The sequence below is a fragment of the Nerophis lumbriciformis genome, linkage group LG02, assembly GCF_033978685.3.
Source record: "Nerophis lumbriciformis linkage group LG02, RoL_Nlum_v2.1, whole genome shotgun sequence".
Taxonomy (NCBI): domain Eukaryota; kingdom Metazoa; phylum Chordata; class Actinopteri; order Syngnathiformes; family Syngnathidae; genus Nerophis; species Nerophis lumbriciformis.
The window spans coordinates 14,125,353-14,137,805 of record NC_084549.2 but is presented as its reverse complement, the minus strand read 5'-3'; the positions used below and the strand labels follow the sequence as shown (position 1 = coordinate 14,137,805).

Here is a 12,453-nt window from a genome sequence, read left to right as displayed (position 1 = left end):
CACGGACTACAAAGGCGGATGCGCGCAAATTTTCAAGACTTAGGCAGATCCCAAATACAGATCAGGTACCAGAAGGTAAGAAAAGTTGCTTTTGCATAATATTGCGGAACAAAACGGCACATGATGCACTATATTGCCAAAGGTATTTGGCCACCCATCCAAATGATGAGAATCAGGTGTCCCAATCACTTGGCCCGGTGTATAAAATCAAGCACTTAGGCATGGAGACTGTTTCTACAAACATTTGTGAAAGAATGGGCCACTTTCAGTGATTTTCAGCGTGGAACTGTCATAGGATGCCACCTGTGCAACAAATCCAGTCGTAAAATGTCCTCGCTCCTAAATATTCCAAAGTCAACGTTATTATAAGAAAAGTGAAGAGTTTGGGAACAACAGCAACTCAGCCACCAAGTGGTAGGCCACGTAAACTGACAGAGAGGGGTCGGCGGATGCTGAAGCGCATTGTGCAGAAAGTCTTTGCACTGTCAGTTGCTACAAAGCTCCAAACTTCATGTGACCTTCCAATTAGCCCACGTACAGTACGCAGAGAGCTTCATGGAATGGGTTTCCATGGCCGACAGCAGTATCTAAGCCATACATCACCAAGTCCAATGCAAAGCGTGGGATGCAGTGGTGTAAAGCACGTCGCCTCTGGACTCTAGAGCAGTGGAGACGCCTTCTTTGGACTGAGGAATCACGCTTTTCCATCTGGCAATCTGATGGACCAGTCTGGGTTTGGAGGTTGCCAGGAGAACGCTACATTTCGGACTGCATTGTGCCGAGTGTGAAATTTGGTGGAGGAGGAATTATGGTGTGGGGTTGTTTTTTTCAGGAGTTGGGCTTGGCCCATTAGTTCCAGTGAAAGGAACTTTGAATGCTCCAGGATACCAAAACATTTTGGACAATTCCTTAGGATGGCACTTCAAGTTCATATGTGAGTAAAGGCAGGTGGCCAAATACTTTTGGCAATATAGTGTATGTCTTACCTTATACACACACAAAAATAATACTCGTATGTTTAAGCACAGCACAATCCATCAAGCGGTGTGGCTTCATAGCTTACCAAAGTCGTACTAAAATATTTTTGATAGATGTTTGAACACTGTGTGTAATGTTCTATATTTTCAATGGAACATATAAAATGTTGGTGTTGTTTACTTGAGTCATATTGCAGTCTACACATATCTCTTATGTGTGACTGCCATCTACTCGTCACACTTATCATTTCACCATGTACCAAATAAAATAGCGTCGAGGTCGGTAAGCACAACCAATATTATTCCGTACATTAGGCGCACCGGGGTTATAAGGCGCACTGTTGAGTTTTGAGAAAATGAAAGGATTTTAAGTGTGCCTTATAGTCCGAAAAATACGGTAGTTATATAAAATACAAGATATGTGAGCATTGTTGCAAACTGTTAAAGTGTCGTGCCTACTTGGCTATAAGCATGGAATGTCCTGGTCGCTGTAACCATGCAGGTTAAAGGGGTGTGTCGTATGATCTCTGTCTACTACAGGTGCTCAAAGAAAAACAAACTTTCACATCCATTTATTCCGATTCTAAATCCATTCACAATTTTCAAGAACCAATTAAAACAAATTTTTACTAAAAAAAATCCTGGTGTTACAGGTGTAAAAGTGCCAACAGCAAGTCGAGCTGTGTCGTATTCAGCAGTGGAAAAGGGTCAACTCGACAGTTTTAGGACTCCGCTTTGAGTTACGATGCTAACACCACATTGACCGTGACCGTGACGGGGCTCTGGCTCCGCTTGCGTCACATATCAAATCTCCGTCATGAAGACGCTCTCTCAGCATCACGCCCTTCCCCTCCCATAGCTGGCCTCCTCTACTTAAGCTGCTGCAACCCTGATCTCCTGACAGCTTGGTTATCACCCCCTACCAGCAACTGCAAATCCCATCCTCTTGTCGCTCCCCTCCTGTGCTTCCCAGCATACGTACTCACCTAGTCCCTGCTCAGTCTGATCTCAGGAGACAGTGGAAGGATGAGCTAGTGAGTTGGTACCATACCTGAACACTCCAGTGTAGAGGTGACGTAACTGTAGTAGTGGAATTTAGCCCTTGAGAGATCCCGGGGACATTTCTGGCATTTTTTATTGTTTTATATGCAAACCATTCAGGTTGTGTTGAATGAATGTTGGTGAAATTTGTCAAATTGTCAAATGCTCCTGAAAGTGGCCAAAATGGCAAGGCTCAATCAATTGTCAAATGCTCCTTAAAAGGGGAACATTATCACAATTTCAGAAGGGTTAAAACCATTAAAAATCAGTTCCCAGTGGCTTATTTTATTTTTCGAAGTTTTTTTCAAAATTTTACCCATCACGCAATATCCCTAAAAAAAGCTTCAAAGTGCCTGATTTTAACCATCGTTATATACACCCGTCCATTTTCCTGTGACGTCACATAGTGATGCCAATACAAACAAACCTGGTGGATAGAACAGCAAGGTAGTGCCATGACTTGGTCCTGGGTGTTTGCTTTTCCGGAATGCAACGGAAAGTTGGCTCGGGCGAGACGGGAATGTGAGTACATATTTATTTAATATTATCAAAAAAAATACAAACGAAAAGCGCGCACAGTGGCGGAGAACAAACTATGAAACCAAAAGACTATAGCAAAAAAAAGTACAAACGAAAAGCGCGCACAGTGGCGGAGAACAAACTATGAAACCAAAAGACTATAGCATTAATAAACAAAAAACTTACTTGGCATGGACTAAAGGGGCAACATGAACGATGGACATGAAATCAAGTGTCAGGAATGTGCAGAGCATAATTGTGGGATGTCGCCAGAAAGACAAACTGAAAACAATGAACTTAAATACTACAGACATGATTAACGAAAACAGGTGCGTGACTCAAAACGTGAAACAGGTGCGTGACGTGACAGGTGAAAACTAATGGTTGCTATGGTGACAAAACAAACAAAAGTGCACAAAAAGTCCAAAAACTAAATCGAACATAACTAAAACAAAACATGATTACACAGACATGACAGGTAGCGACATTAGCTCGGATTCAGGCTCGGATTTCAGCGGCTTAAGCGAAATTGAAGAAGAAACTGAAGCTATTGAGCCATATCGGTTTGAACCGTATGCAAGCGAAACCGACGAAAACGACACGACAGCCAGCGACACGGGAGAAAGCGAGGACGAATTCGGCGATCGCCTTCTAACCAACGATTGGTATGTGTTTGTTTTTAAGTGTTGTAATGTTTTTAAGCTAAATTATTGGTAAACACAGTTTATGTATAATCATTTACGTAAAACCGCGAGTAATTAATAAAGTTTTCATCAATTAATATATTCTGTAGACATACCCTCATCCGCTCTCTTTTCCTGAAAGCTGATCTGTCCAGTTTTGGAGTTGATGTCAGCAGGCCAGGGAAGCTAGGGTCGATATTCTTCTCTTGATCATCTTCGGTGGCATAAGGGATAGAAGCAGTGTGAGCCAAGACATCCAGGGGGTTTAGCTCGCTCCTCTGCGGGAACAAACTGCCGCCATTGCTTGCCGTGCTACCGAGGTCCTTTGTCCCTAAATAGCTCACACACTCCGACAGATTCAATGGGGGTCTGGTGGCAGATTTCTTTGACTTTATCGTTGGAAATGCATCTGCTTTGAGTGTCGCAGGATATCCACACATTCTTGCCATCTCTGTCGTAGCATAGCTTTTGTCGGTAAAGTGTGCGGAACAAACGACTGACCATTTTGGTCGGCTTTCCCCACACCCTCGTATTTTGAACAAATTTCGTCCAATTTCTTGCCACTTTCGCATCTTTGGGCCACTGGTGCAACTTGAATCCGTCCCTGTTCGTGTTGTTACACCCTCCGACAACACACCGACGAGGCATGATGTCTCCAAGGTACAGAAAACAGTCGAAAAAACGGAAAATTACAGAGCTGATTTGATTCGGTGTTTGTAATGTGTTTGAGAAAATGGCGGATTTCTTCCCGATGTGACGTCACAACGTGACGTCATCGCTCCGAGAGCGAATAATAGAAAGGCGTTTAATTCGCCAAAATTCATCCATTTAGAGTTCGGAAATCGGTTAAAAAAATATATGGTCTTTTTTCTGCAACATCAAGGTATATATTGACGCTTACATAGGTCTGGTGATAATGTTCCCCTTTAAAGTAGCCAAAATGGCAAAGCTCAATCAAACTTCACATTAATTCCAAAATGACAAAAAATTGTGCAATTGAAATCAATCGAACATGCCATCAGTGTTTCCCCTACATTCATGTATTTGTGGCTGGCCGTCACAAATATATTTGCACAATATAGACGATATACGATATAAATTACATACATTTGGCCGACGATAAGAGTTTTTAGTATTACCATCATAAATTGACAATTAGGGATGTACAGTACAGGCCAAAAGTTGGGACACACCTTCTCATTCAATGCCTTTTCTTTATTTTCATGACTATTTACATTGTAGATTGCCATTGAAGGCATCCAAACTATAAATGAACACTTGTGGAGTTATGTACTTAACAAAAAAAGGTGAAATAACTGAAAACATGTTGTATATTCTAGTTTCTATAAAATAGCCACCCTTTGCTCTGATTACTTTTTCGCACACCCTTGGCATTCTCTCAAGTGGTAGTCACCTGAAATGGTTTTCACTTCACAGGTGTGCTTGAAGCTCATCGAGAAAACGCCAAGAGTGTGCAAAGCAGTAATCAGAGCAAAGGGTGGCTATTTTGAAGAAACTAAAGTATAAAACATGTTTTCAGTTATTTCACCTTTTTTTGTTAAGTACATACTGTAACTCCACATGTGTTCATTCATAGTTTTGATGCCTTCAGTGACAATAGTCATGAAAATAAAGAAAACGCATTGAAGGTGTGTCCAAAATTTTGGCCTGTACTGTATATTGTTTAGATTTTATACTCTACTCTACGTTTATACTCGACCCTACTCGAGAGGGACAAGCGGTAGAAAATGGATGGATGGATGGATGCATAGATTGTGCTGCTGTGAGAAGTTGTTCCAATAAAAAAAACGAAGTCATGAAAAATACTGGCCTATATTTTAAAACTATACATTTGAACTGATATGTTTATGTCAGGCTCAAGAAGCTTTAAAATAACAATATTCAAACTACAAAAAAATATGAATGTACAATATTTTACAGCAGTATTTGGGAAGCTGGTATTCTTGTATATACAACAGTATCTTTAAAAACTATTTACTAAAGGTTTCCTTAGTGTTATACAGCTAGATAATCAGATTATTTTTGTTTTAAGTAGTAACGTAATGTCTTTTTTTATTTTTTTTTATTTTATATTAGATCAACATAAAAAACAGAAGATACACTTATAATTAGTGCACCAACCCAAAAAAACTCCCTACCCCATTTACACTCATTCACACAAAAGGGTTGTTTCTTATTGTTATTAATATTCTGGTTTCTACATTATATATCAATATATATCAATACAGTCTGCAAGGGATACAGTCCGTAAGCACACATGATTGTGCGTGCTGCTGGTCCACTAATAGTACTAACCTTTAACAGTTAATTTTACTCATTTTCATTACTTACTAGTTTCTATGTAACTGTTTTTATATTGTTTTACTTTCTTTTTTATTCAAGAAATTTTTATTTATTTATTTATCTTATATATTTGTTTTTATTTTCATTTTTAAAGGGACTTGATCTTCACCAGACCTGGTTGTCCATGAAATTAGATTGTTTAAAGTTTTCTTAAAACCAGATCCAGTCCAGATTATGTCCAGGTCGGGCTCAGCAACACACACCTTAATTTATGCACACTCAAAATTAGGGAACTCAACAACAGATTGCATATAATATATAAACAAAGTTACATTTTCAAAATAAGTATTTATATACAGTCCAAATGTAATGTGTTATTTATTTTTATGAAGTAATTAGTTTGTTGTTACAATGTCAAAGTTCATTTTGTTCATTAACGTTAGGGTTATAGCCTCACACTTGTGCACTGCATAGATGGAGCTTCTACTCGCTCACTGCGGTGAAAGCCGCTGGCTGTTAAGTTTTAAAACTATTATCGTTAGCTTCTGTGCAAAGTCGCTAACAGAAGTAAACAACATAAACAGATGAGATTAGTGCTAAAGTCGCTACAAGGAGAGATATAGGTTCTTAAGCAAATTGGTGTATGTGTCAATAAAGCTGTAGTCGCTCACCAATCGCCGAATGCAGTCGCTGTCCTAAGCATTGCATAATTCGGGAGTCGAGAAGTCTGTACTGCGCCGCCATATAAAAATAAAAAAAAGTTTGATGCGCGTCACAGTGCTTCATCAGAGAAGCCTCCGTAAACAAAAGGGTGAGCCAAAAGAGGATGCCCTGTGCTTCACCTGTCAGGTGCAGAAAAGATCAAACGGCCGTAACAAAGGCACGTCAAAAAATACCGGTGTGGCGGTAGTGTCTCAAATACATACCGCTTTCTAAAATGTACAGGTCTCAAATAGGGATGTCCGATAATATCGGGCTGCCGATATTATCAGCCGATAAATGCTTTAAAATGTAATATCGTAAATTATCGGTATCGGTTTCAAAATTATCGGTATCTGTTTCGAAAAGTAAAATTTATGACTTTTTAAAACGCCGCTGTGTACACGAACGTAGGGAGAAGTACAGAGCGCCAATAAACCTTAAAGACACTGCCTCAGTCACACAATATCTACGGCTTTTCACACACAGAAGTGAATGCGAAGCATACTTGGTCAACAGCCACACAGGTCACACTGAGGGTGGCCGTACAAAAAACAACTTTAACACTGTTACAAATATGCACCACACTGTGAACCCACACCAAACAAGAATGACAAACACATTTCGGGAGAACATCCGCACTGTAACACAACATAAACACAACAGAACAAATACCCAGAACCCCTTGCAGCACTAACTCTTCTGGGACGCTACAATATACATCCCCCCGCTACCCCCTACCCCCCCCCCCCCCCCCACACACACACACACATCAACCCCGCCCCCCCAACCTCCTCATGCTCTCTCATGTCCCAAATTCCAAGCTGCTGTTTTGAGGCATGTTAAAAAAAATAATGCACTTTGTGACTTCAATAATAAATATGGCAGTGCCATGTTGGCATTTTATTCTATAACTTGAGTTGATTTATTTTGGAAAACCTTGTTACATTGTTTAATGCATCCAGCGGGGTATCACAACAAAATTAGGCATAATAATGTGTTAATTCCACGACTGTATATATCGGTATCGGCTGATATCGGAATCGGTAATTAAGAGTTGGACAATATCGGAATATCGGCAAAAAAGCCATTATCGGACATCTCTAGTCTCAAATACATACCGCTTTCTAAAATATACCGATATTAACTATAAAATCTGTACATCGCCAGGCGCTATATTCTTGTCGTCAAAGTTAAGTGACTTTTACGGGTCTCCTACGGCATTAACACGTCATGTTTACGTTATGAGTGATTCCAAATCCAACCATCTAAACGAGCGCACCAACTGAAGGTTAAGCGCTGAGGAGAAGAGATGCTCCCGTGTGGATTATTTATGATCCAATCAGACCTTGAAGCGGTTTCATCGCGACTCCACAATCAAATCCATTTATTATACGCAACTCGCCTGCAACATAAAACAAAACACTGCTCTCTGGCATCTTCTCTGTGACCTTTCACCTACGGATTAGTGCTCCTGGACTTTGATAAAAAAATAAAATAAAATAAAAACAGCTGGAGGGGTCATGAGACAAGGAAGAAAGGATGGATGTGTGCACACCAACAGCTGCACATTGCAAGTTGACTTGCTCTCTGCTCACACACACACACACACACACACACACACACACACACACACACACACACACACACACACACACACACACACACACACACAAACGGAACATAATTAAAAGCAACACAATCCCACCAAGAAATTGGTGGTCTGACATAGGGTTATACGGTATACCGGTATTAGTATAGTACCGCGATACTAACGAATCATGTTCGGTTCTATACCGCCTCTGAAAAGTACCGGTCCCGCACCGTCGTCGTCACGTCATGTCATTTACGAGCAGAGGAGCATGTTCGGCAGCGCACAATCATGGAGTACTTACAAGTAGACACAGTGTGTAGACAGAAAAGGGAGAACGGACGCATTTTGGCTTAAAACTGACGATAAAGGTGAACAATAGTGTATCTAATCGATACTACTATGATTACGTCAAAAAAATTTGGCATCTCATCTTCTTTCGTTTTAAAATAGTTTTTATTATGTTTAAAAACTCAGGAAATATGTCCCTGGACACATGAGGACTTTGAAAAGTTAAAGTTAAAGTACCAATGATTGTCACACACACACTAGGTGTGGTGAAATTTGTCCTCTGCATTTGACCCATCCCCCTGATCACCCCCTGGGAGGCGAGGGGAGCAGTGGGCAGCAGCGGTGCCGCGCCCGGGAATCATTTTGGTGATTTAACCCCCAATTCCAACCCTTGATGCTGAGTGCCAAGCAGGGAGGTAATGGGTCCCATTTTTATAGTCTTTGGTATGACTCGGCCGGGGTTTGAACTCATGACCTACCGATCTCAGGGCGGACACTCTAACCACTAGGCCACTAAGTGGCCTAATGGTTAGCGAATAAATGACCAATGTATGATCCTGTAACGACTTAGTATCGGATTGATAACCAAATTTGTGGTATCATCCAAAAGTAAAGTAAAGCATCCAAACAGAAGAATAAGTGATTATTACATTCGAACACAAGTGTAGATAAAACATGTTAAAAGAGAAAATAAGCAGATATTAACAGTAAATGAACAAGTAGATTAATAATTAATTTTCTACCACTTGTCTTTAGTAATGTTGACAAAATAATAGATTGGAAAATGACACAATATGTTACTGCATATGTCAACAGACTAAATTCGGAGCCTTTGTTTGCTTACTTACTACTAAAAGACAAGTTGTCTTGTATGTTCACTATTTTATTTAAGGAAAAAATTGCAATAAGAAACATATGTTTATTGCACCATAAGATTTTTGGTTAAAATAAAGCCAATAATGAATTTTTTTGGGGTCCCAAAATATTGGTATCGGGACAACCCTAATATATAATATATACAATTTATTTTGATTCTGAAGAAATAGTGATTGTTGAAGGACCGAGATTAATGTGTATGCTGTCCCGTATTTGCTTACATTGCGTAAGTTGTGAGTTGAAAAATAAAGTTAACGCAGATCCACACTGATGTCCGTGTCTCCTCGACTGACATAACATGATTAGAACCCTCCCAAATATTACATTATATATAGATCTCATTTTACTTGACAAAAGTAATTTTGACACAATAATAGAATGGAAAATTACACAATATGTTACTGCATATGTCAGCAGACTAAATTAGGAGCTTTTGTTTGCTTACTTACGACTAAAAGACAAGATGTTTTTTATGATCACCATTTCATTTAAGGACAAACTTGCAATAAGAAACATATTTTTAATGTACCGTAAGATTTTTTGTTAAAATAAAGCCAATAATGCAATATTTTGTGGTCCCCTTTATTTAGAAAAGTACCAAAAAGTATTAAAATAATTTTGGTACCGGTACCAAAATATTGGTACGGGGCAAAACACTAGTCTGACCATGTGGGGACCATTTTTATATATTTTGTGCATCAGCACAATGGCTGATAGGCAACATCCGGTTTCAAACTCCCCAAAACACACACACACACACCATATGATTGCAAAAAAATCCTGCAATATCAAAATCAAAACATTGTAGCTTTGTGTTATAGGTGACAAAGCAAATCACAGTCCCATCATTATTAATTTAATGTTATTATTTTTGGAATAATAAAAAAAGGGTTAATAACAGAACCGGAAGTGAGCCAAAAATGGCCACTGCGCCACACTTTGGACATCCTACTGTTCAAGTAATGACGCACTGATCAGGACTCAAACTAGCAACCAATTAAGCACTAAAACACGTTATCGAGGCAGCCATTAAACAATGACTCCATTTTAGCATCTTCTTTGCGCTCATTAGTCGGCCAAAACACGTTCGTCAAAGGCGACATCGCAAATAAAACGCAGTTAGCGTTAAAATCGAACACAAGTCAGCGACTTACCTCAAGCAATGCTCCAGGACAACAGTATTCCTTCCCCACCCCCAGGAAACGCTTTCGTGTATCGGACTTCAACTTTAATCAGTCTTTGCTCTTCTTTCCGAGACTTTTGGGGGTGTTTTCCCCGCCGAGGAGTCTCCGGTTGTCCTGCGGACGAGCCCGTCCAAAAGAGGTCCCCCCAAGTAGCGGCTGCTGTTGTCGGGATGTTCGGTGAGTGCACAGGGAGAGCCCGCTCATGACACGAGGGGGGCGGGGTCGGGCTCAGTCGCAGCCGGTTGGACTTGAAAGGACGTTAGCTCCACCAGGGGGGGATGTCACAATAAGGAGACTAACCACACCATTCCAACAGTAACAGTAACCTGGCAAGTAATAATGCTTTTTTTTTTGTAAGAAAATCGTTTCACACATTTATTTCAAATGTGTAATTCACATTTTTAATTGGTTTAGGTGACATACAGTTTTAAGATACTGAAAAAAAAAATGTTTCCCAATGTCCTCTGTGGTGACAAGATAACTTTTGGATACTTTTTCCAATATAAAATGATTAAGATGGGTGATCAAAATGTAGAAATACATATGAGCAGTGTTGGGTTAGTTACTGAAAACCAGTAACTAGTTACAGTTACTAGTTACTTTATTTCAAAAGTAACTCAGTTACTAACTCAGTTACTTAAACCAAAAAGTAATGCGTTACTGTGAAAAGTAACTATTTAGTTACTTCTTTTTTTCTTCTTTTTTTTTTTAAGGCTCCCATTAAAGGCCTACTGAAACCCACTACTACCGACCACGCAGTCTGATAGTTTATATATCAATGATGAAATCTTAACATTGCAACACATGCCAATACGGCCGGGTTAGCTTACTAAAGTGCAATTTTAAATTTTGCGCGAAATATCCTGCTGAAAACGTCTCGGTATGGTGACGTCTGCGCGTGACGTCACGGATTGTAGAGGATATTTTGGGACAGCATGGTGGCCAGCTATTAAGTCGTCTGTTTTCATCGCAAAATTCCACAGTATTCTGGACATCTGTATTGGTGAATCTTTTGCGATTTGTTCAATGAACAATGGAGACAGCAAAGAAGAAAGCTGTAGGTGGGAAGCGGTGTATTGCGGCCGGCTGCAGCAACAAACAATGAAACACAGCCGGTGTTTCATTGTTTACATTCCCGAAAGATGACAGTTAAGCTTTACCATTGGCCTGTGGAGAACTGGGACAACAGAGACTCTTACCAGGAGGACTTTGAGTTGGATACGCAGACGCGGTACCGTGAGTACGCATGCAGCTGCGGCTTCCAAACATTTGATCGCTTGCCCGTACGTGCGTGCCGCTATGTGCATGTCACGTACGTAACTTTGGGGACTTTGGAGAAATATATGTGCTGTATGAACTTTGGGGAGGTGAACGGTACTTTGGGCTGTGGGATTGAGTGTGTTGTGCAGGTGTTTGAGTTGTATTGGCGGGTTATATGGACGGGAGGGGGGAGGTGTTTGTTATGCGGGATTAATTTGTGGCATATTAAATATAAGCCTGGTTGTGTTGTGGCTAATAGAGTATATATATGTCTTGTGTTTATTTACTATTTTAGTCATTCCCAGCTGAATATCAGGTACCACCCACCTCTCACAGCATCTTCCCTATCTGAATCGCTCCCACTGCCCTCTAGTCCTTCACTCTCACTTTCCTCATCCACGAATCTTTCATCCTCGCTCAAATTAATGGGGAAATCGTCGCTTTCTCGATCCGAATCGCTCTCGCTGCTGGTGGCCATGATTGTAAACAATGTGCGGATGTGAGGAGCTCCACAACCTGTGACGTCACGCTACTCGTCTGCTACTTCCGGTACAGGCAAGGCTTTTCTATCAGCGACCAAAAGTTGCGAACTTTATCGTCGACATTCTTTACTAAATCCTTTCAGAAAAAATATGGCAATATTGCGAAATGATCAAGTATGACACATAGAATGGACCTGCTATCCCCGTTTAAATAAGAAAATCGCAATTCAGTAGGCCTTTAATGCCCTTTTAGCCTTCATTTCAGTACTGTTATTGCACTGGAGAATAATTCAATCTGTTGATCAACTTGACATGCATTTGCATCACTGAACTCTGCTAAGCAATGTGGTCTACATACAACACACAAAGACAAAGATATGTTTCAAAGGGCCAATTTATTTCAGGCCAGAACAAATTGACAAAAACTGTTTTAAATAGCTGCAATATAACATACATAAGTAACAAACAGCATAATAACAACATAGCTGTAAACCTGGCTTCACCTAAGGAAGGCACACATACACAAAGCCTAACCAGGCATTCTTT

At 40.2% G+C, this 12,453-nt stretch overlaps 1 protein-coding gene across 1 annotated transcript in view; it reads right to left on the bottom strand.

The window, feature by feature from the left end:
• Positions 1–10,329, bottom strand: part of lzts2a (leucine zipper, putative tumor suppressor 2a) — a 120,260-nt gene extending 109,931 nt beyond the window's left edge. Inside the window, exon 1 of the mRNA XM_061941002.2 lies at positions 10,136–10,329. The gene's annotated coding sequence lies outside the window, so the exon portion shown is untranslated. The remainder of the gene's footprint in view (positions 1–10,135) is intronic.
• Positions 10,330–12,453: the final 2,124 nt, after the last annotated feature.